General features: G+C 39.6%; 1 long non-coding RNA gene across 1 annotated transcript in view; it reads right to left on the minus strand.

The window, feature by feature from the left end:
* Window positions 1–19,766: 19,766 nt before the first annotated feature.
* The window catches only part of LOC132523616 (uncharacterized), a 30,319-nt gene continuing 25,130 nt past the window's right edge, over window positions 19,767–24,955 (minus strand). The window contains exon 14 of the long non-coding RNA XR_009541588.1: window positions 19,767–21,396. This is a non-coding gene — a long non-coding RNA (uncharacterized LOC132523616). The remainder of the gene's footprint in view (window positions 21,397–24,955) is intronic.

Genomic DNA, 24,955 nt, shown 5'->3' on the forward strand with positions numbered 1-24,955 from the left:
TCACTGTTCTGTCCAAGTTTTATTAGATTTTCTTAAATAAATGTTTCCTCAATTTCTGTATTTCCTTGGGCATTTTACAGAGATTTTAAAATAGTTATTGTTATTTAAAATAATTTTGACCAATTAAGGTTGTTTTTGGGGGAGTTAGTTTGCAGAACTCTTCATATTGCCATTCTAGAAGTCATCTCTCTCTAATTATCTTTAGATGAAACTTAGCTGATTAGGGTAAAGGAAATAAATCGGTGTAAATACAAAGAGTTAGAACAAACCTGAAGTCTAACTAATTTGTATATTAGTGGTAATTATTATTTACAGATAGATTATTTGTAGCTCATTAACTGAAAACTTGCTTCATTTGTGTTGTAACCCATTAATCAAAAAAATATGTTGAGTGATGAGACTCTAATGTGGTTTGACTTTTTAAATAAATTCCAAGATTTGGATATCAAATTCCAGTGGAGCATTAAATAAGCACTTTAGAGGATTGAAGAATTGGTGATTATATACATTTTCTATAATGCAAATACTTTAGTATCTTAAATGTCAGTGTGCTTATCTACCCAGAGTCTGGGTAGGTTTTACTATGTCTGCTCTACACCATATCTCATGTTTGCCGAACTGGCACAGTAAGAAATTATTTTATCTTATAGAACACATAATCTCTGATTTAATTAGCCAAGAAATATTTATAGAGTATCTACTGCCTCAAAAGTCACTGTGCTACAAGATACAGCAAACTCTACAAATGTAGTCTAAGACACCTGTCTCCAAGAAGCTAATTACTGAGCTGGTAAGGTATTCTCTAAACACAAGCAAAAATAACTTCTAACTCAAGATAGCAGAGTTCAATGACAGATGAGTGGTACTAAGGGATTCAGAGGACAGTCAGGCCCTTTAGGGTTAAAGTCATATTAACCCTAAAGTTAAAACAGTGGCTTAGGGCTTCCCTGGTGGCGCAGTGGTTGGGAGTCCGCCTGCCGATGCAGGGGACGCGGGTTCGTGCCCCGGTCCGGGAGGATCCCACATGCTGCGGAGCGGCTGGGCCCGTGAGCCATGGCCGCTGAGCCTGCATATCTGGAGCCTGTGCTCCGCAACGGGAGAGGCCACAACAGTGAGAGGCCCGCATACCGCAAAAAAAATACAAAAAACCAAAAAAACAAACAAAAAAAAACAACAGTGGCTTAAAACAATAGCATTTTTTCCCTCTTCCTCATAAATCTTCAATTTGGGCAAGACTCCTGGGAAAGGCTTGTCTCTACTCCATGCAGTGTTAACTGCGGAGTAGCTGGTGGGTAATAATGATTAGCAGAGGGCTGGAGGATTTGCTTCCAAGATGGTGCCCTCATGTGACTAGTGAGATGGTGCTGGCTTTTCAAGGTGCTGAGATAGTGCTGAGAGCCAGAGATCTTGGTTTCTCACCTGGAAAGTTCTAAAGAGGGAGCAAGGAAAATGAGGACTTAAAGAGGTCATTGGAATCACCTACATTAGAACCCAAGAATACTAGAATTTGGGGGAAAGAAATCAAATTGCAAACAGAGGAGGAAATAGAATTGAAGCAGGTTCATCGCTAGTCCAGAATGTAAATGCTTAAAGGCAATAGAGAGATTGGTTGGTAACCAGAGAGACAGTTCAATCAAATAAAGGCTTTCTTTTAAGCTAAGAGAGATCATTTATCATAGAAAGCTGAAGAGAAAGAAGAACATTCAGTATGTAGCCTGCATTAGACTGGGTTTCTAATAGTACTGCGTTTGAATACTACCTAAGGAATTTCTTGTACTCTTTTGGGGTCTTGATTTGTTGAGATGCTTCTGTGCCTCCACCAGTACTTTCAGAAGAGAGTAAGTAGTTCTCTATTCCTCTCTCTTTGGAGAATAGTTCCCCTTGGAGATTAAGAGAAGGCTGAGTACTTCTTGGCCTCAAGCAAAATAGAATATGGCTGAAGGGACAACCAAAAGTATAACACTGAGTGGAAATTTGCACTGAAATTGCAATAATGTTCTCCAAAGAGCTATGTGACTTTATTCATAATCACTTATTGGGTAGTCATAGCTACCTGAGACTGGAAAGCCCATAGAGGACCCTGATGATAATTTGCCTATTTACTGGCAAGAGGTCTCATTGCTAGGAGAGATGGCTAGAAGGCAGCTTAAGCGACCTACAATTGGGAGCCACCACTTCTAAGAGCAACTGCTGCTGCTGAGAGTTCCTGCTACAGAGGCTCCAGGGTGTACTGTTCAGTGGGGACCAACTTCAGCTCCTGATGGTTGGCATTGATGGGAACAGGCTCAACTGGGCTTTTCCTAAGGACACCACTAATTTGGCTGGTGCTGTCAATAGATACTGCTGTGAGCCACTGAGAGAAAACTCTCCAGGGGGCTGAATTTAGATTCAAAAATTGGGAGCATTCTTTGCAGGCCAGTGGTAAGCATTGGTCTTAACATTGGTGGGAAGAGCAGATAGTATGGTTGAAAGAGCATGAGCCTTGGAGCCTATTAGAGTTGGGTTTGTATCCTTGCTCTGATACATACTTTTGTGTCCATTGATGATTTGTCTCAGTTTCCTTGTCACCAACATTTAGAAAAATCATGTCAGGATGTTACAGAGAGGGCTGAATGAGATGAGATAATACAGGCGATACCACTGGTGCATGGTATGTTCTCAGATTGTGATAGCCAGCAGTGTTCTTTCCTATCTGAACCCCATGTGAAATGGAAAGCATGAAACTCTAAGGCACCCAGCCAGTTATTGAATCCTTGAATTATAACTTGTTTCTTGTACTCCTATGGAAATAATCTAGAAGAGTGTTGTTTGGGAAATTTGTTAAGTAAAGTATGAGAAGCAGGCCCTGTGCCTGTGAGAGCTAGCACTCTATTATAAGGAGGTGGACTTGGGATTGATCCTAGAAATTTCATGTGCTATAGAAGCTGGCATACCCATTCTATTTTTCTTTCTTTTCTTTCTTTCCTTCCTTTCTTTATTTCTCTTTTCTTTCTTTTTCTTTCTTTCTTCCTCCCTCCCTCCCTCCCTCTCTTTCTCACTCCCTCCCTTCCTCTCCCTCCCTTCCTCTCTTTTTCTTTCTCTCTCTCCCTCCCTCCCTCCCTTCCTCTCTCTCTCTCTCTCTGTCTCACTCTCTCCCTCCCTCTCTCCCTCACCCCCTTTCCTTCATTTATTTATTGCTGCGTTGGGTCTTCGCCGCTGTGCATGGTCTTTCTCTAGTTGCGGTGAGTGGGGGCCACTGCTCGTTGTGGTGCACAGGCCTCCCATTGCCGTGGCCTCTCTTTGCGGCACAGCATGGGTTCTAGGCACGTGGGCTTCAGTAGTTGCAGCATGTAGGCTCTGTAGTTGTGGCTCATGGGCTCTAGAGTGCAGGCTCTGTAGTTGTGGTGCATGGGCTTAGTTGCTCTGTGGGATCTTCCCAGACCAGGGCTCAAATCCATGTCCCCTGCATTGGCAGGGAGCTTCTTAACCAATGCTCCACCACGGAAGTCCTCTATGTATTTCTAATGATGACTTCAGGGCAATTATCATTAAACTGTTGAAAGAATTACAGTCACAAAGGATTTTGTTTCTGGAAAATGTTTTCAACATAAGCCTCCTTCAACTCATGTATAAAAGATGCAGGCCAAATTTCTCCTTTAAAAATCGACTGCTTGATTAATTTCCCCTTGCCCAAGTTGTGTAATAGCTAGATCACTTTACAATTCAAAATCTGAGCCTTCCAAAGATGCTTCTTGATTTGATGTCCTAGGTGGCTGAGAAGAAACGGACGTTAAGGGATAGCTCGTGGCTTCCTTCAACAGGGTGGAGAATGTCAATATGCACCTGACATTCAAGACTCATATTTTTCTGATTATAGACACAAATCATGTGGCAGTGGCAAGTAACTCATTCTTACACATATCCAGTGCTCAATTACGTCAAAGCTGATGGGTGCCTCTGTGACTGGCATTTCAGAGGTGTATTAGTTTCGGCCCTATATTGCCTTTCTCTTTTAACTCTAGCCTCAAAGGAATTTAAACCATTTGGCTGGTGGGTAAAGGGAAAGTAATTACTCACTGTATATAGAATCATTTACACATTCAGAAGCCCCAAATGTGCCAGTTTTTCACAGCTCGAATTTTGCACATAGTTCATTTTCTAAAGATAAAATGACACATTTCAAAAAATATTGCAAAACACATGGATGTGAGCATTTGACACATTGTTATATAATAAATAGCCATAAAGTTCCTACAAGTACTGCTATTTTTGGTGTAGCATCAAATCACTGATCCACCAAGGCACAGTTCTGAACATTACAAAATATTTTCATCTAGTGCTTGGTACAGATAAAAATACTTTACAACTAAAATGTTTTTCACATATACTGCACTGTTGATACACTCAAGCTCAGTGAATTAGATTCAGATATTTGTTTTGCAAATATTTATTGAGTCCATTTTGTGCCAAGCCTTGAACTAGCACTGCATTTTAAAAGGTCTCATTATATCTGGATGTACAAGCAATAAATTTTAGACACAAAAATAAATAGTGTTATACATATTATAAAAGAAATAGTGTGTAGGGATGGTGAATTTTATGAGGTTTTAGACTGAAGAGTCAAGGAAGGACTCCCTAGGATTTAGGTGAAGTGACATTTAAGGTGAGTATGCTGTGTAATATCACAATTACTAAGCATCTCACCTGAGGCCAGGTGGGATGAGATACTGGCATTTGCAAACTTGCTAATACTTGAGAGATAAAGTCCAGTGGTAACTCTAAGGGCTGTGGAGTTGGCAGGCTCAACCAAACCAACCACTTATTCAGGGCATAATGTGCAACTCAAGAGGCCTCTGTCACGGACTTAAAGAGATCCTGCACTACCACAGACAGAAGGCAGATTGGGCTGAAAATCAGGCCCAGGACCTGACTGTGAAAAACAAATTACAGAGAAGCCCTAATATGTAGCCCCACCAAATCTCATACGCCGAAGTCAAGGTTTGATAGGGAACGCATGGGATACTGGGGCATAGAATGGGGACATCTAGATGGAAGAATTGAGTACTCTGGGTCCTCAGAATCCCTTGAACCCTCTGGGCCTTCAGAAGTGGTCCATTAGTCCTTGCCTAAAAATACTACAAAGGCTTCCCTTGAGGCAGATGCCTTGCAAGTTGGAAACATTTCTTTCTCAAGATTTGTCTCCACCTCCTTCATGACATCCAGGTCAATAACCAGGATCAACTCCCCAAACTGCCCAACTATAAAATAATGTTGTGAAGGATAAAAGAAAACATATATAGGTTTTAGTTTTATATTGCTGCTGTAGCCAGTTACCACACATTTTAAAAATTCAATAATACAATTTACTGTTTTACATTTCTGTAGATCAGAAGTCTGGCAGAGCCTCAGGGGTTAAAATCAAGCTGTCAGCAGGGCTGCAGTCCTTTTAGAGGCTAGAGGGTAGGATCCGTTTCCTTGCCTTTTCTAGATTTTAGAGGCCACCCACATTCCTTGACTCAGGGCCCCTTCCTCCTTCTTCAAAACCAGCAATGGCAGGTTAAGTCCTTCTCACTTCATATCACTCTGATCTTCTCTTGTGCTTCCACCTTCTACTTCTCGGACCCTTATTATATTGGGCCCACATAACCCATATAATCTAGGATGATCTCCCTATTTCGCAGTTGGCTGATCCGCAACCTGCATTCCATCTGTAACCTTAACTCCCCTTTGCCATATAATGTAGCACATTCACAGATTCCAGAGATTAGGATGTGGGCATTACTAGGTCATTATTCTGCTTACCACAATATGCAGAGATGCTAAGATAAGTTTCAGGTACATAGGAAATGCTCAATAAATGTTTGCTGTCCTTTTCTGCCTCTGTTCCTGGGCTTCTGCTTGCAGGTGGAAAAAATCACAACCATGAAGACCAGAGGCATCTCAAACACAATGCGCTCCCCTGCCATCAGTGATATTTCTCCTTCTACTTACTTCTCTGATGTTCCCAAGCTACCATTTTCCCTCAGCCCTTTCCCCAGTCTCAATGTCCTTACTACCAGCAGATGTGACTTTGTAACCTACTTCAACAAAAACTGAAGCCGTCTGGCTTGAACTGTACCATCCTGTGGTGTTCCCACCTTCAAGTTTACCTGCCTCTGCTCCCATTCTTGGATCTTTCCCTATGGTCTTGGAGGATTAGAGGTACTCATGGTCAACTCTTCCAACCCATACACTTGGCCTCCCATCAGCTTGAGGACATTGCTCCATCCTCTCTTCTCCCTACTTTTTAAAAAAATTTTTACTGAAGTATAGTTGGTATACAATGTTGTATTAATTTCTGCTGTACAGCAAAGTGACTCGGTTATACATATACATATATAAATATTCTTTTTCATATTCTCTTCCATTATGGCTTATTATAAGATATTGAATATACTTCCCTGTGCCATACAGTAGGACCCTGTTGTTTACCCATCCTATATACAATAGTCTGTATCTGCTAATCCCAAACTCCTAATCCTTCCCTCCTCCACCCCCCCTCCCCCTTGGCAACCACAAGTCTGTTCTCTATGAGTCTTTTTTTGTTTCATAGATATGTTGATTCGTGTCATATTTTAGATCCCACATTTAAGTATATCATATGGTATTTGTCTTTCTCTTTCTGACTTACCTCACTTAGTATGATAATCTCTGTCCATCCATGCTGCTGGAAATGGCATTGTTTCATTCTTTTTAACGGCTGAGTAATAGTCCATCATACATACACACACACACACACACACACACACACACACACACACACACACATCTTCTTTATCCATTCATCTGTTGATGGACATTTAGGCTGTTTCCATGTCTTGGCTATTGTAAGTAGTGCTGCTATGAACATAGGGGTACATATATCTTTTTGAATTGTAGTTTTGTCTGTGTATATGCCCAGGAGTGAGATTTCTGGATCATGTGGCAAATCTATTTTTAGTCTTTTCAGGAACCTCCATACTGTTCTCCATAGTGGCTGCACCGATTTACATTCCCACCAACAGTGTAAGAGGGTTCCCATTTCTCCACACTCTCGCCAGCATTTATTAATTGCAGACTTTTTTAATGATGGCCATTCTGACCAGTGTGAGGTGGTACCTCACTGTAGTTTTGATTTGCATTTCCCTAATAATTAGCAATGATGTCTTCTCTCTACTTTTTCTCTGTACTTTACTGTTGCATATTACCTTCTCCTTGAGTTGCTGTCTATAATTTCTTGCTCTGCACAACAGGCTTCTCTGGCACTATTTTCTCCCAGTTCTATTTCTACCTCTCTCATCACTTCTTGATCCCCTTCAAAGTCTCCTTTTCCTCCACCTACCCCTTGATCTACGGGATATCCCAGATCTTGTCTTTGGTCCCTACTGTTCTTATTTCATTGCCATTCTTTCTCCATCTGATAAATGGTGCTTACTTTGTTCCTCCTCCTAAGACTCAGCAACTTCAGGAAGCCTTTCATTGACCTCTCCTCAATGCCTTTCCTCTGAGTTTCCATAGCACTCGTGAGAGTCTGCATCTTAGAATTTGTATAATATAATGTTGAAATTGTATCTTGGCTGGTCTGTCTTCCCTAATGTAGTATAATCTCCACCTGGATAGAGTACCTGTCATCCTTCTTTCTCTGGTACCAACTACAGAGGCTGGCACACAATTGACTCTCAATATAAATTTGGTGACGTTTTGAAAATAAAAAACTAATGGTGAATTTATAAGGTCCTGGACTTAATCTTTCTTGTCCACTAGATCTACCTTCTGCTGAAAGATGTATGTTCTGTTATATCGAACATCCTCTGTAAAGTAAAATAACATTTTCTAACAAATTTCACTAGTGTCATTCTACTTTGAGTATATGCTTAACAAAGCAAAAGAAACTTTGTTAGGCTAGTTATAAATATAAACAGTTTGATGTAAAGTAAATTCCAATACTGGTTCTGATTTCTGTATCTAAAATGCTTCCACTGCTTGCTCAACACATTTTTGGAAGCCCATTTATGGAAACATTCTCATATTTGCACAGTGTTTATGTGGATCTGAATGGCCACAATATGGGTTTTTGTAATGGACGGCTGATTAAATGCTCTGGAAGTCCAGAAATAAGGTCAGATTTGCACAATGCTTACTGTATACAGCCTCCATTCAATAGGTTGTTGCATTGACAATGAAATTTGGTAACTTAGTTCTTAAATATCCTATTCATGTCAGGAGATCATGGAGGAGTAGACAGCTTTTTAAAATTTCTGACCCTCCTCTTAGCTCTGCAGTAAAATTATTAAGGTCTCCTGGGATGGTTGCTCTGTTTGACTTGTAAGGGGCATATGTTTTATTGGTGGATGAAGTGATGCATCCTTAGGCCAAGTGTAATTTTCCAAAGTTCTTTGGGTAACAGATGTTACACAAACAAGAGAAGGCACTTGGAATAAATAGCAACATACAAGTGCGGCTTCCTTTGGAGCTTTTCAAATCTGGGAAGTACTGAGTCAGGAAAAAGAAAGAGTTCAGTAGAATCAGTTTGCGGTTCAACCTATTTACTGGGTCATCCTTTTCTAAATCAAGCCATATAGAGCAATCCATCTACACAATACTGGATGGCTTCAAAGAATAGTGGAAACATATTTAGGGCACCATGGAGTAACTCATGTTTTTTTTTTACTTAGCATCGCAGGATGGAAATTGTCCCAGCTTTGTCAGTACAGGAAGCGCTCAATAAATATTTGATGAAATAAATCCAGGTCAGACTCTGTCCCCAGTGCTAGGATAAAAAGTTAAATAAGACACATTCCACGCTGGAGGAGGTCACAGTTTGGCAGAAAAATCAGAGAAGCTAACAAAAGGGGATAATAAAATGTGATAGAAGCAAAGTGCTATGGAAGCGTAGTAAAGGGTAAGATTAATTGTTAGGTGGAATCAGAAAAGGTGACATCCTTCAAGCCCCAGTAGGCAGAGAAGCCAGGGGATAAGGGAGAGAAGAAAGGATGTTTCAGGAAGCATCTATGAGGTCTCAATGAGAGAGCATGGAGTATATTCCTGGAACTCTATGTAGTTTGGGCTAAACAAAGATGGTGAAGGGTGAGGGGTGGGAATAAATTAGGTCTGGAACGGCAGGTTGAGGTTGGGTTGTGAAAAGCATCATAAATCGTGGAAAGGAGTTTGCATTTCATTTTCCCCACTGAAAACCTCAATTTTTAAAGATTTATGTTGCCTGTACGACTAGGTTTTCCAAAATCTGTTCCTGGGCATGCTAGTTTTACAGACTGCTAATAGGTGTTAAACGAAAACTCCTATTCAGCTTTTAGTTGAAGGTGGAAAGGTAATTGTCTGGAGCAGATAGTATGGAGGCCACTTGAGAGAGAGTTTCCTGAAATGTGTACAGTCTATGAATGTCTTAAACCAAATTAGACTGCATAGCTAGACCCTATAGTTCTGTCTCTTCCTCGAATGGATTTTACCATTCTGCCCTTCGGCAAAATGAGAATTGTATTAGGAAATTATTTGATGTGACATTTATGTGTGCTTCCTCTGAATAGCTGGTTTGTCTTTATCTTAAAGGCAATATAAGTGTTGTAATTGATTGTGTGTCCTTTTTTGTCAAACACTAGGAAGCCTAGAGCCAAGTTTGTGGTTCACCTACAAACGAGGGTCCTCAGGGCATGCATTCTTGGGTAATGACTGAACCCAGGATTCTGTTTGACTTCCTACATTCATATTCCTTTTGCTAAAACGCCTTCATCTACTTATTTGATCATTTTGCAAGCATTTTGCAACGTCTCTCTGATCTTTGTGGGGGCGGCGGGGGAAAGCTGAGAAGAAAGAGAGTGAACATATATCACTTATCACAGTACCTGGCGTACAGTACATATGAAATGAGGTCTTTTTTCTTTTATTACGATTTTTTTATCAGTCTCACCTACTCCACTGCACCATCCTCCATGTTGACAGAAATGGAAAGGTAGCATATATAACAGAAATTATTTTCAAATGCTATTTTCATGATCTCAAGTCCTTTAAGCACAAAATTAAATGGACAGATATGAGGTGAACAGTCACCAACTGCAAGTTTCTAAACCTTGTGCTGAAAAAGAGACAAGTCAGTAAGTCAAAGAGATGGTAAATGGAGCTTCTAATCTGATGAGGGAGATAGGATAGCACTATGGGCCCTGGGATCCTCATCTGTAAAATGGGAATAATAATACAGCCTAATTTATGGAGTCATTGTATGGATTCTGACTTTATATCAGTAAAGTGACAAGAATAATGCCTGGCACATAATACTCAGTTAATATTTATTATTGCTGTAAATTATAGTTCATGTGGGCACCCCCAGAATGTACAGTCATTAAGGGATCTAAAAATTCAAACAAGGGGGAAATCACTTCTAGCTGAAGTCATCCAGGAAGGCTTCCCAGAGGAGGTGAGATTTGAACAAGACCTTAAAGGACGGAGATAATTCAACTAGGCAGAGAGGAGTAAGGGGAGTTGATCCCTTTGGGAACATCTCCCCCCACCAAAAAAGAAAAGGTAGAGAGGAAGGATATATCCCATCAGGAAGAGACCTCAGGAGAGCAGAGGACTCATGAAGGGGGTTCATGGGTGGCAGGGCTGGCACAGGCCCCTGTCCTATTGTATCCTCGCTGTCCACAGAGTCAGCACTAATGCCCTGCCTCACGATGGGCTCCTCCCCAACTATTCCCCTGAAAGAAAATCCACGCTGTTCTCTGAGAGACATCGGAGCATCCTTCTGAATCCTATATCTACCTCGTAGCCAGCAGGAAAATTACTTCAGGGTGTGATGATTACAGGGAGCTCCAGAGACCCTGTCCATCCTCCCTGTAAATTCCTACACAGGGACTTAAAAAACGGTGATTCTATTTTGGGCAGTAGAGTGCTTAGGAATAAAAGTGCAGGAAATGTGAAATGAGAAGGTGGCAGAATTCCCATCTGTGCAGACACCGAAAGGCCTTTATTACAGAACTTGAGAGAGAAACTCGGTGAGTTCCCGCCCTGATGGCTGGATGGGCTCCAGCGTGGAGGCTGCAGAAGGCCACAGCCAAAATGGCTGCAATGATTTCAGAGACAAGGGTTCAAGGCTCCTTTCTCACGCTGATCTGTTTAAAGAGAAGAAAATGTGTTTTTAAAGATGTCCCATAGTCTGGGATTTCTAGAGCCCTTAAGGTTTGGAAGGGAGGGAAAAAAATCCTATCAGCTCAAAGATGTTAATTTCGATAATTAACCACAATCCTTACACCAAGAGGGAAAAAAACCAATTTTAAACTGCAGCAGTGAACTGTGAATCAACAAAGTATACAGAAGGTTTGACTGATGTGTGCATGCCAATAAGCTTATGCCTATCGGTGACAGAAGCCTTAAAAGCAGAGGGATGAAGATAGCAAGCAAAGAGTGAAATTGCAGTTATAGCTATTTATGTATACCCTGACTCATTCTAAAATTATTTGAGCTTGCCGAAATTCAAGTGGCGAAGTCGAACTATTCAAATTAACACCTGCTGACACCACTGAGTATCACATTTAAAGCAAATGCTAAACTCTGTACGGGAGAGATTTTCTTTTCTTTTTTTTTTTTTTAATTTTCCTTTCTGCCACGAAACACTGCTCTGAGTGGGGAAAAGAGCATTGGTGAAGCCTGGAAATTCATTTGAGTCAAACCTACACTCCCCACTTCTGTCACTGTCGTCAATGCCACAGAGAAACATGTTTCACAAGGGGAACGTCTCTAAATTAAAATTTTTATTAAAATATGAGAGACAGATACATGCCCAAATCATAAACATACAGCTGGATGAAAACTCCACAGCCAGCACCCAGATCAAGAAGTAGACACTACTGGGGTCCCAGATGCCCCTTCTATCAGTTACCCTGTACATTGGAGAGTAACTATTCTCATGATTTCTAACACCATATATAACTTTTACCTGCTTTTTGAGCTTATATAAATGGAATTCTACATCATTTATTTCTGGCTTCCTTCACTCAACATTACGTTTGTGAAATTCATTCACAGTCGGTCAGTCTCACTGTTGTATAGGATTTATTTATTCTAAATGCCATGATTTACTTACCCATTCTATGGTTACGAGACATTTGGGTTATTTACAGTTTGGGACTAATCCAGAAAATGCTGCTTTGAACAGTCTTGTACATGTCTTGCATATGTTGGGATTATACCCAAGAGTGAAATTTTTATTGGAAATATTTTTGAGTGCTTGCTATTGACTGGAAACAATGAAAGTAGGCTAGGCACTGGAATAAAGTCATAGAAAAACCCAGCCCTTGCTTGCAAGGACCTCAAGACCCAAGCAAGGACAGAGATGGGCCAGCAAATACTCTTAGCTGTTTGTAGGGGTCATGCGTGAGAGAGCCTTGGACTGAATGGGGGGGACAAGGGAGGTGAGAGGGAGGGAGGGAGGGAGAGGCAGAAAAGGTTTCTCTCAGTAGGGATGGATGACACTCAAATTGAGTTTTGAAAGACAAGGAGGCATTGACCGGGGGACCAAGGGGAGAAGGGAAGGGAACAACCTGTGGAAAAGCAGACGCAAGTGAGAAAGCAGGTCAAGTCCAAGTACAGTGTGTTAGAGAAATAGCGGAAGGTGGGAAGTCTGGGGTGACAGTGAGGGCTAACTCGGTAAGTTGGGGGCATATCACGAAGGACCCGGCTAGCCATCCAAGGAATACATATATTATCCTGAATGTGATGGGAAGCCACAGAAGATTCAAGGGCCATGGAGTGACAAGATCAGTTCATTCAGGTGGCTCTGCAAAGGCAGGACTGGAGAGGAAGAACCAAGGAGTTGGAAAGGGACCAGAGAGTGTGCTTTATCTGGAAAGGGGAAAAGAAATATGGTATCTTAGCAGATGGAAACTTGGTGATTCTTTGAAGGTCTGCCGGTGGCCCAATATCGTGGCCAAATGGAACAGGCTTCTAATGGAATACAGAGTGTATGTTGGGGGGTGGGGGCAGGGAGGTGTGGATGTGTGGGGGTTCCATGTTTCAATGTGTAGAAACCACACACAGTAATTCATGCAGAAGGCTTTGGGGGACAGCAGGCCACCTGCTGACATCCAGACTGGTGCAGGCAAGGAGCCCTCTGCTTGATTGCAGAAAGGCAAACCATATGTGTGAGGAGCTCCAGCCAAAAAACCAATGCACTACAACTTGGGTCTGGAACAGGATCTCATCACTCCCCATCCGCACTGGAGACTAAGATGGAATGTTGAGTGGAAACCAGCCAGTTCGAATCCCACCCAGCTCCCTGCTAGACTCCTGAGAGGATTCTAGAAAAGTTTCCAAGCCTTTGTTTTCATGATTCAAATCATAAATTCAGTAGTAATATTTGTATGTAAACTTACCTAATGTGGTGGCCTGGTTGGAGCCCAGAAACTTGGCATTAGGACTCAGTGTGGACATTTGACAGAGCAGAGAGGTGTGTAAAATAGGATGGAAAGATGCTGATTACTTTATTAAGTTCAATTTTATATTTAAAAAATAAATTTCCTACTCATTCTTCTAAGAATAAAATTGGTAATATATTAGAAAGTATGAAAAAGTCGTAAGTAGAAAACATTTGCCCCATGTTTCACTGGCCAAAGAAAACTATAAGGAGAGAGTTTTCAGTCCTTCCCCCTTTTTTCCTTTATTTATATCCTTTGTTCTTTTAATTTATACATAGTTGTAATCTTTTTGCCATATTCGGTATTATCTCATATTAAAAAGTTTTATCAACAAATCATGTATCTTATTTTTGTTAAAAAATAAAATCTCATTACAAAATTTATAAGCAATACTATGCAAAAAGAAAACTAACCATAAGTTCCAACCACCCAGAGATAATCATTACCAATTCTTAGTACAACTCTTTCTTGGCATTTTATGTGTTCTGATCTATAATTTAACAAAATTATAATATTTCACCTATTTTTCATTTTTTATTATTACCTATATATTATTAATATTTTTGCTAACTATATTCCATTGTATAGCACCATATTGTATTAGTTCCTATTTGGGGATATCTAAGTTCCCAATTTTTTCTTAATATAAACAGTGTTACACTTGTTCAATTTTTTAAAAAATATATTTCTATATGGATTTGCTGAGGAAAAAAAAAATAGAATTAAGACTTTGCTTACATACTACCAACTTTCTGTCTAGAAGCTATGTACCAACTTATACTACCAACGGCAAAGTTATGCCCATTTCTCCACAATTTCACCAACACTGGGTATTATCAATCTTTTTTTCTTCAACTAATTTTTACCAGATGAGTGAAAAGGAAATTTTATTATTTCCTTTAATACTAATAAGGTTAAATATTTGTGTTTGTGGTACATTTTTATTTCTTTTGTAAACCACCTGCTCAAAGATAATTTTTAAACTGGCATAGTTCTGTCATGTGGATATAGCATTATTTATCTAAGCGTTTTCTATCGAAAAGGGAAAGCCAAATATATGTGTAAGGAGTTCAAGCCAAAAAGCAAATGCATTTCTACATGTGTCTGAAACAATTTGCCAAGATCTTAGTGCCCTCTGTCCCTTCTGGAGACTTGCAGATTTCCACATATATCTATATAATGCTGGAATGAATATCTTTGAATATATAGGCTTTTTAATTTAATTTTTATTTTATATTGGAGTATAGTTGATTTACAATGTTGTTAGTTTCAGGTGTACAGCAAAGTGATTCAGTTGTATGTATACATATATCCATTCTTTTTTGGATTCTTTTTCCATATAGGTTATTACAGAATATTGAGTAGAGCTCCCGGTGCTATAAAGTAGGTCCTAGTTGATTATCTATTTTATATATAGTAGTGTGTATATGTTAATCCCAAACTGCTAATTTATCCCTCCCACCCACGTTTTTCCTTTGGTAACCATAAGTTTGTTTTTGAAGTCTGTGAATCTGTTTCTGTTTTATAAATAAGTTCATTTGTATTCTTTTTTTTTAGATTTCACACGGAAGTGATATCATATGATATTTGTCTTTCTCTGTCTGACTTAGTTCACTTAGTATGATCATCTCTAGGTCCATCCATGTTGCTGCAAATGGCATTATTTCATTCTTTTTTATGGCTGAGTAATATTCCATTGTGTATATGTACCACATCTTCTTTATCCACTCATCTGTCGATGGATATTTAGGTTGCTTCCATGTCTTTGCTTTTGTAAATAGTGCTGCAATGAACATTGGGGTGCATGTACCTTTTCAAATTATGGTTTTCTCCAGATATATGCCCAGGAGTGGGATTGCTGGATCATAGGTAGTTTTATTTTTAGTATTTTAAGGAACCTCCATACTGTTCTCCATAGTGACTGTACCAATTTACATTCCCACCAACAGTGTAGGAGGATCCCCATTTCTCCACACCTTCTCCAGCATTTATCATTTGTAGATTTTTTGATGATGGCCATTCTGACCCATGTGAGGTGATCTCTCACTGTAGTTTTGATTTGCATTTCTCTCATAATTAATGATGTTGAGCATCTCTTCATGTACTTTTTGGCCATCTGTATGTCTTCTTTGGAGAAATATCTATTTAGTTCATATGCCCGTTTTTTGATTGGCTTTTTTTTTTGATATAGAGCTGCGTGAGCTGTTTTTATATTTTGGAGATTAACCCCTTGTCAGTCGCCTTGTTTGCAAATATCTTCTCCTATCGTGTGGGCTGTCTTTTCATTTTGTTTATGGCTTAAAAGCTTTTAAGTTCAATCAGGTCCCATTGGTTTATTTTTGTTTTCATTTTGATTACTCTAAGAGGTCGATCCAAAAAGATACTGCTGTGATTTATGTCATAGAGTGTTCTGCCTATGTTTTCCTCTAAGCATTTTATAGCAGCTGGCCTTATATTTAGGTCTTTAATCCATTTTGAGTTTATTTTTGTGTATGTTGTTAGAGATGTTCCAATTTCATTTTTTTACATGTAACTGTCCAGTTTTCCCAGCACCATTTATTGAAGAGACTGTCTTTTCTCCATTGTATAGTCTTGCCTCCTTTGTTGTAGATTAATTGACCATAGGTGTGCGGGTTTATTTCTGGGCTTTCTGTCCTGTTCCATTGATCTGTATTTCTGTTTTTGTGCTAGTACCATATCGTTTTGATGACTGTAGCTTGGTAGTATAGCCTGAAATCAGGGAATCTGATTCCTCCAGCTCCGTTTTTCTATCTCAGGATTGCTTTGGCAATTTGGGGTCTTCTGTGTTCCCATGCAAGTTTTACAATTTCTTGTTCTAGTTCTGTGAAAAATGCCCTTGGTAATTTGATAAGGATTGCATTGAATCTGTAGATTGACTTGGTGAGGATAGTCATTTTGACAATATTGATTCTTCCAACCCAAGAACATTGGTACATCTTTCCATCTGTTTGTGTCATCTTCGATTTCTTTCATCAGCATCTTATAGTTTTCAGAGTACAGGTCTTTTGTCTTCTTAAGTAGGTTTATTCTTATGTATTTTATACTTTTTGATGCCATAGTAAATGGGATTGTTTCCTTAATTTCTCTTTCTGACCTTTAGTGTATAGAAATGCAACAGATTTCTGTGTATTAATTTTGTATCCTGAAACTTTGCCAAATCATTTTTTAGCTCTAGTAGTTTTCTGGTAGCATCTTTAGGATTCTCTATGTATAGTATCATGTTATCTGCAAACAGTGACAGTTTTACTTCTTCTTTTCCAGTTTGTATTCCTTTTATTTTTTTTTCTTCTCTGATTGCCATGGCTAGGACTTCCAAAACTATGTTGTGTAACAGTGGTGAGAGTGGACATCCTCGTCTTGTTCCTGATCTTAGAGGAAATGCTTTCAGTTTTTCACCACTGAGAATGATGTTAGCTGTGGGTTTTTCATACGTGGCCTTTATCATGTTGAGGTAGGTTCCCTCTGTGCCCACTTTCTGGAGAATTTTAATCATAAATGGGTGTTGAATTTTGTCAAAAGCTTTTTCTGCATCTATTGAGATGATCATATAGTTTTTATTCTTCAGTTTGTTAATATGGTGTATCACACTGATTGATTTGCGGATATTGAAAAATCCTTGCATCCCTGGGATAAATCCCACTTGATCATGGTGTATGAGCCTTTGAATGTGTTGTTGGATTCGGTTTGCTAGTATTTTGTTGAGGATTTTTGCGCCTATGTTCTTCAGTGATATTGGCCTGCAATTTTCTTTTTTTGTGTATGTGTTTTTTTTGTGTTTGGGTATTTAGGATAAATTCCTAGAAGTGGTGCTATTAGTTCAAAAAGTATGGCTATTGTAACTATTCTAATTACACTCAGTATTACTTTAATGTAGAGTTAGCCTTTATTATAAGAGTTAAACAGCCACTAATCTGAAAACAGATGTCCCTAAAGGTAGACTAAATTTCTTATATTGGTGGGTTAAGGTTTGTTTTGTATTTAATATGATATACCAAGTAAGACAGAAAGCATGTCTTGCCAAACACTCTGAAAATTTGGAACATTCATTAGTCTCATCAAACACACACCCAGGATTCTGAAGGTGTGAGGCAGAATGATGTGCCCTCTGGTTCTAGTCATAGGTACACTGGAGAAGACGGAAATGGGAAAAGATTTCGGAGGTCAGAGATACTTGTACTAACTCCTTTGCCTTGTTCTTTTGGGATCATCTTCTGGCACCATTTAGCATGGATTCTTAGTTATGGATCCAACCTCTCCATTTTTTTTTTTTAGGGGTAATCTCACTAAAATACAGCAGAGAACAATGTGTGTGAGCATAGCAATGTATGTATGTGTTTATGTATTTGGTGCTAAGGAAAGAGGGTTTTAAACATACTTGATGGCCCGAGAAGCTTTTTAAAATGCACATTCCTGAACAACATGCAAGGCATCTAGGGTAAAACCATAATACTGTAGTTTAATGTGCTTCTCAAGTGATTCTGATGATAAGTGAGAATTGTCTCCTGGTCTCTTCATTGATATCCTCTATTATTCTAATGATTGTTCCTTTGCATGTTATCTGTCTTTCCTCTCTACTTGCTTTTCAACTAGAGTTTGTTTTTCTTCAGTGTTCCAGTCTTCACAGGATTAGCAGTGGATTTCTATATTGTGCAAGACTCAGTGTGGTTCTTCAGACTGAGGTTTCATGGCTTTTCTTAGTTCTGAAAAATTCATAGCTACTTTCCCTTAAAATATTGCCCCTTCCCCATTTTCTCCTTCTGAAATTCCCATTAGACGCAAATTGAAACTTCTAGTTTAATCATCCATTTATCCTAACCTCTCTTCTGGGTTTCATATCTCTTTATCTCCCTCTGGGTAATTTTCTCACGTACATCTTTCATATCATCAATTCTCTCTATAACTAACTGTCCCAATCTGCTCTTAAATTGGTCATTGTGTTTAATTTTATTCACAACTTTTCATTTTGAATCGTTCTATTGGGTTGTGTTTCATATCTGCTTGTTCTTTTTGAATGCCCTGGTTTTCTTTTTTATGAGGGTTGTTATTTCTCCCTTTATCTCTTCAATGATTGTAAATATACTTAATTTACAGACAGCTTTTGATCATTATATCTCAGGTTCTTGGGGTGCTTTTCCTCCCACATGTATCTGCTGACTCTCCCATGTTGTGAACCACTTTCTTACTTAATCTGTACTTTTTAATTGTGAGCATATTTTCGGCTAGGTTATATTTCCCTGTGGAATCCCCGTGTGTACTGTAAGATTTGGTGGTAACCATTCAGAGAAGTCTTACATTTGATTTTTCTGAGGATTCCAGGAGTTTCAGTGGTCTGAAGTATTTCCAGTATCTCCATCAGTATCTCCATTTGGGATTCCTATTCTATGAAAATAGTCTAAAATTTGGATTCGACACCTGTGCATAACATAGAGTTTTAAATTGCCATTTATTGTGTGGAACTTCTTCCCATCCAGATATCTAATCAGTGAGAATTTCGCCACCTGCGCGTTTGTAGTAAGTGAACGATGTTTCACAGTCCCTTTATATGGCGGGAGCAGCTCTTCCTCGGTCCTAGCTTTATGCATGAATTTCAGTTCCAACTCCTCCCCTTTCACAGGCCCAAAGGCAAGTCTTTTGTTCTAGACATGTGTTGAAAACCACAGCCCCTAGCCGTTAGGTCACATAGCCATGTCTGATACCCTCTGTTTTGTTCTGGCATCAGCTCATGCACTTACCATATCGGTTCTGAGATTCTTCTTTATTTTTGGCCTGTAAGAATTTCCTTTCTCTCTCCCTCCCTTTCTTCCTTGGCAATGTATATCATAGTTTTGTTATATTTTATCCAGCATTTCTGTGTGCATGTAGTACACAGAAGGACGTCAATATGTTAAGTAGTTGAAACTAGAACCCTGCATTAGTCAGGTTTGGAGACCACCAGCAAGTGCAGTAGAGAATATGTGATCTTTGAAACCGGAACCAGAGTTTGAACTGCTTAACTTTACTACTTTCTACTTGAGTAAGCTCTGCTAAGTCACATAATCTCTCTAAGCTTTATTTTTATCATCAGGAAACTAGGGATAATACTATTACTAGTTTTCCTTCTAGGTTCTTCCTTATCGCTCTAAATTCCTTCCTTTACAAATTCAAGCCATTTCTCCACCCTCCATACCTACAAAGGTGGGAGCAGACTGCAAGTTTCTTGGAGGCAAGAACCATAGACTATTCAATATTTTCTCTTACAAAGCAAATAATGAAATAGTAGTTGATTGAAGGACCTTGTTAATTTCCTTTTATTAATGTACTTTTCCGTACCGACCGACTGAGAAAAACTGGTTAAAAAAAGACAGACCTGGGATTGGAAGAAATGAATTTCATTTCTCAAGAAGTTTCCAAGGGTGAAGTGCGGGGTAGACTACATTTCTGTGGAGTTTCACGCCCTAGAGTTCTCCTTCTCTCCCTAGGGTGCATGTGAGTGAAAATGTATATTGGTTTAGAGGCTCTGCTTGGATAAATGTTTCAGAGCCCCTAAATCTGTCACAGTAGCTCTCAGGCTGAGCCAAGGTGAACAGTCACACAGTAATTGCTCCAGAGCCTCAGGTATCAGGCAGCACAAGCAGGAAGGTCCCTGGATTCCTGCTCACCTTATGCCCAGGAGCAGAGACATCACCCCACAGGCCTAGGAGGAGCTTTCCCCAAATGCTGTGTTTACCATATGGTAAAATTCCTTGTCAAACAGCAGAGCAATGAGATGTAGAGAAAAAAACAGTAGCACATAAAAATAACCAGTTCGTTCAGTGATGCTGGTGGTTGGTAGACTCCAGGTGAAAATCAGTAATCATTACAGAAGGCAACGTGGTGGGGGTGCTCAAAAAGTTTAGTGTACACGTCCTTTGTTTCAGCTGCTCACTTCTAGAAGTATATGCCAAGGCACACTCACTCACACAGAAGTATGAGGTTGTCCATGGCAGGTCAATTTTTAATTTTTAGCAGTTTATTTCTCATAATGAAAAATGTGGAAGAGAATAAAAATTCTCATCAATTGGGAGCTGATAAGCGCCATCACACAATGGAGTGTTCTGTAGGTACTAAAATTACGCAGTAGATCTCTGTATACGCAAATGGAAAGGTGTCCGAGATACACTGCTTATAGTGACTGAGAGCGTGAACTTGGGAGCCAGTCTGCCTGAGCCCAAATGCCTGTGTGACACCAGGCAGATAGCTTCCCAGCTCTGTGCCTCAGTTTGCTCACGTATGAGGATAACAGTAATATTTAAGCCATAGGGTTATTGTAAGCACCAAAATAAGTTCATATATGAAGTGCTTCTAACAACATCAGACTCACAGTGAAGTACTAAACTATCATTATGTTAGCTATTATGAGTAGTAACAGTAGTAACTAAAAATAACTAATGCTAACTGCTTATTTCTGGGGCTTATACTTGTGGAGTTTGAGGTGAAAAAGTAGACTTTTCCATTTTCATTTTATATCATTTGGATTAGTTACAGTGAACACAGTACTTTTATTAAAAAGAATAATTAAAATCATTATTCAAAAGTATACGGGATAAGAAGACACTTGTTTTGCAAGTTTGACATGTAACAGGGACTTAACCAAAATCACAATTACTGACGGCTGTATGTTTAATACATTAGAAACTGATTAATGTAAGCAATCCCTTACATTTAATCCCTTGTATCTGTAATGCATTTTACACTTAGCAAAATGTCTTCTCATTCATGAGTTGATTTAATCCAACTAACTGGTTTATTAATAAGTTCACTTAGTCCCTGTGAAGTGAATTTTCATATTGTTATTCCAAATAAAGAAGGGACGAGAGGGACTTCCCTGGCAATCCAGTGGTTAAGACTCTGTGCTTCCATTACAGGGAGTGCGGGTTCCATCCTTGGTCGGGGAGCTAAGATCCCAAAAAGATCCTGCATGCTGTGCGGGCAAAACCTAGAAGAAAAAAAAAAAGGGGGAGAGAGTGAGAGAAAGTGAGAGAGAGTGGTTGAGAGGAAGTGAGAGAGAGTGGTTATTGGTATTTTTGGTTTTGTTGTTGTTGTTTTCTCCCTGCTCATGGCAAAGCTGGACAGGCTACGAAATTGAAGCTTAGAGTATTAAGGGCTTGCTTAAGCTCAGACAGCTTCTGAGTAATAGAATGGACGAAAAACCAGGCTTCCCAAGGCGAAGGTCTTTCTGCCAAACCATGATTACCCTGTAAACTGGGCCACTACCATGATGACAAAATAGATTTATAATTCTACCCTACACATAAACACTATCAAGTATCTAGTTTGGTAAAAAGGTGGGTTTTTAGTGGGTCAGCAGGTGAGAACAGCCAAAAAGTCAGTTCTCTAAGTTTATAAAAAAAAGCTTATTACTGCCCCAGGAGAAATATGACCTGTGTTAATGGCAACTGACACAATAGAATGTAGAGTTGGCTCCTATCCCAAACACCCTTGGGTAGGATAACGCTAATAAGATATGACCCTAAGGTGAGATGATGAACAAATGAAATTGGCAGAGCCAAGAGTATAATTAAAGATAGTTGCTTTGGGATGTAGTTGAGGTCACCATAACAGTGAACAAATTTAAAACAGTAAGCCAAAGAGCCTGAGAACTACATCATCTTTGGCAAGTCGCTTTTCTCTCTGGTTTTCTCACCTCTGAAAGTGAGGAAGTTGGACTAGATGGCCTCTAAGGCCATCTGTTAATCCATTCATTCTACAAATAGGCACTGAGTGATTTTTTTTTTTTTTTAGTTCCAGGCACTGATGATACTAGTTGAGTAAAGATGGATGAGGTCACTTCTCTCAAGGAGGGGTGGGTGTTTGTTTGTTAGACAATAAACAAACAAGAAAAATATCAGAGAGTAATAAGTGTTATCCATAGAATTAAAATAGGCTGATGGTAGAGAAAATGACTGCATAAGTACGCTAGGTGGGTACCCTGGGAAGGATTCTCTGAGGCGGTGACTTTTTAGATAAGAAGAGAATATTGAATGTGCGCTGTGAGAATGGGAGAGAAGCTCATTCTAGGCAGAGGAAGAGCTGGGTCAAAAACTCTAGGGAAGGAATGAGCCTGGTGTTGTGAGGAACCAAAGGAAGGGTTGGTAGACCAGAGCTAGAACATGTATGGTTCTGTAGATCATAAAGACTTGGAGGATTTTAAGCAGCGGCGTGATCTGATTTATGCTTCTAAAAGTTTGCTATGTGCAAGCTTGGAAGCAGGGATCCCAGGTAAGAAGCTACTGCAGTAGCCTAGAAGAAATACTATGATGTCTTTGTCTAAGGTAAGAGTCAAGAAAATGCAGAGAATTGGACAGATTCAACGTATGTATGGGAGTAGAACCCGTAGCGTTTGTAGATAAATAGTTTTTGTGGGTAAAGTGAAAGAAATGAATCAAGGGTAACTGTCAGATTAGGAGCTTGAGCAAGTAGCTGGATTTTGGTGCCATTTTCCAAAATGGGAAGAAAGAGGTATGTAAGGGGGAGTTAGGATGTTATCCAGACAGGAGTGACTCAAGAGTTCTGTATTGGTCATGCTAAGCACTAGAGGCCTATTGAACATTTGTATGAAGATGTCAAGGAGGCAACTAGAGTCAGGAGTCCTGGGGATACAACACAGTTAAATGTCTGGGAGTCATTAGCATAAAAATATGGACTAGATGGAATCACCTAAAGAGACCTGGTAGACAGAAGAGAAGAGGTGAGTACAGGATCCGGAAGCGCTCTTCCATTAGAGGTCAGGTTGAGGAGGTGGACCTAACACAGGAGGAGAGAAAAGAGTGGCCAACGTGACAGGAGGCAGCAGCAATATTGGGAGAATGTGGTATCCAGGGAAACTTTAAGAAGCAGAAACCAATCCAGTGTATTAAATGCTGCTAGGAGGTCAAGTTACAATAATACCAGAAAGATCAAGTATGTGAGTCCACATAAAGGAAATCACATTTAAGGATCCAGCTCTGTCTACAACTAGTTTCTATAACCTTGAGGGCTTGGGGAGGAACTCTCAACAATATGTTAGACGAGAGGTCTAGAGCGTTAAATTGAAAGTCCCATAGCGGGACAGTCTAGTGTGACTGTCCCCAAATGGAGAAAATCTCAGGCATCAAGAGGATAAAGAAACATGTGGTTTCAGCAGAGTCACTGAAACAAGGAGAAGGAGGTACCTCAAGATAAATGTAATTATCATGATGCGTAGAATGGATCTACATGCAGTAATTACAGAAATAAGGAGTATATGTAAATTGGCACCAGTCCGGCAGTAAAGTTTCTTGATAGCTATCATGTAACTACTAGAGTTTTCACCTCTAATAGTTGGGTATGTGGCACAAACTTAAGAATGATTCTTCTGGGCTTCCCTGGTGGCGCAGTGGTTGAGAGTCCGCCTGCCAATGCAGGGGACGCGGGTTCATGCCCCCATCCGGGAAGATCCCACATGCCACGGAGCGGCTGGGCCCATGAGCCATGGCCCCTGAGCCTGCACGTCTGGAGCCTGTGCTCCGCAACGGGAGAGGCCCCAAGAGTGAGAGGCCCGCGTACCGCAAAAAAAAAAAAAAAAAAAGATTCTTCTTTGGGCTAGAACTGTCTTCAGAATTCGTAAGAATTCGTGAAGCTGATTATTCTGAGGACATACGTCAGCATGAACCTAATAGCTCTACCTTAAAATGGGTACGAATTTAATAGTGGGGAGAGGAGACCATGATAAGCAATACGGTGGGGAAATAGAGTCCAAGGTGCAGAAATAGCAGGAAGAGCTTTAGGAACCCACCCACATTAGGAACCCACCCACATATCTCACAGTGAATTTTTTGTTGTTTGTTTGTGCTGCCGTAATAGAAATTATCTCCATCTTCTCAAGACTTCAATACACATGTACACAAATAAATACGTCATGTGCTTAGAGAACACTCTGTAGGTCCTGACACATAGGAATCTCCCAATTAAAAAGCCAACTCATCACCCAGTTACTCTACAGTGCACTTTACAGTTGACAAGCCAAGTGTAAGCACACAGAGCTTCCAGCATTCTAACTTTTACAATATGAACAGAAAACCAGTGATGGCTTGACAGTTGAAGAAAGCCTCTACCATAAAAGATAGAGACATCAAAACAGAAGCAAGGAGGAAAGAAAACTCAAAAGAAAAGAGAGAACGCACTAAAAAGAAGAAAATTAAAAAAAACATATTTAATGACCTCAGAAAGAGAAGAAAAGCTATCGTTAAAACAAGGTCAGGATGCTATTAAGAAAAAGGAATAAGCAGACATTATTATTAGGATAAGAAAGCATTCTTAGAAATGTAAATATGAGAGCTAAAATTACATGGATAAATATACATTTATATGCGTATTGTATATATATGGCAAATAGGAACATACCTCAAAACCTTTAAAAAATGGGACAGAAAAAAAGAAGAAACCAGAAGGCCAATCCCAGAGGCCCAACAGCCTACCGTAAGGATCCACAAGAGAAAAATGTCAAGAGAAATAGTACAAGAACATTTTCTGGACCT

The sequence above is a fragment of the Lagenorhynchus albirostris genome, chromosome 7, assembly GCF_949774975.1.
Source record: "Lagenorhynchus albirostris chromosome 7, mLagAlb1.1, whole genome shotgun sequence".
In the NCBI taxonomy this organism is placed as follows: Eukaryota; Metazoa; Chordata; class Mammalia; order Artiodactyla; family Delphinidae; genus Lagenorhynchus; species Lagenorhynchus albirostris.